We start from the raw sequence: 494 nt of genomic DNA, 5'->3' as shown, positions 1-494 counted from the left end.
GCCTTCTCCCCTTCCCCCCCTCCGTCCTCCTCCTACTCTTCCTGTACCTCCTTCTCATCCTACCTCCCCCTGCAATCCTCCCTTCTTCACCTTGCCTCATCTCCCTCACCCCCCCTCCTTCCTCCTCCTCACCCAGCCCCCAATCGCAACACTCGCCGTCCGTTATCACCCTTAACACCCTTCCTTCAACCGTCACCCTAAACACCCCCGCGGTCATTATGGGCCTGGCTTGTGCGTGACACCCGCCCCGACCATCTGGGCGAGGAATCTAGACGAAAAACTCCACGCCCTTCTCGCTCGCTCTCTCTCTCTCTCTCTCTCTCTCTCTCTCTCTCTCTCTCTCTCTCTCTCTCTCTTTCTATTCCCCCCCCCCCTCTCTCTCTCTACCCTTTCTCTCTTTCTATTTCCCTCTCTCTCTCTCTCTCTCTCTCTCTCTCTCTCTCTCTCTCTCTCTCTCTCTCTCTCTCTCTCTCTCTCTCTCTCTCTCTCTCTCT

Source organism: Penaeus japonicus, unplaced genomic scaffold (assembly GCF_977035675.1).
Source record: "Penaeus japonicus unplaced genomic scaffold, GWHDUDI00000001_assembly GWHDUDI00000041, whole genome shotgun sequence".
Lineage (NCBI taxonomy): Eukaryota > Metazoa > Arthropoda > Malacostraca > Decapoda > Penaeidae > Penaeus > Penaeus japonicus.
Note: the sequence above shows the minus strand (reverse complement) of the source record.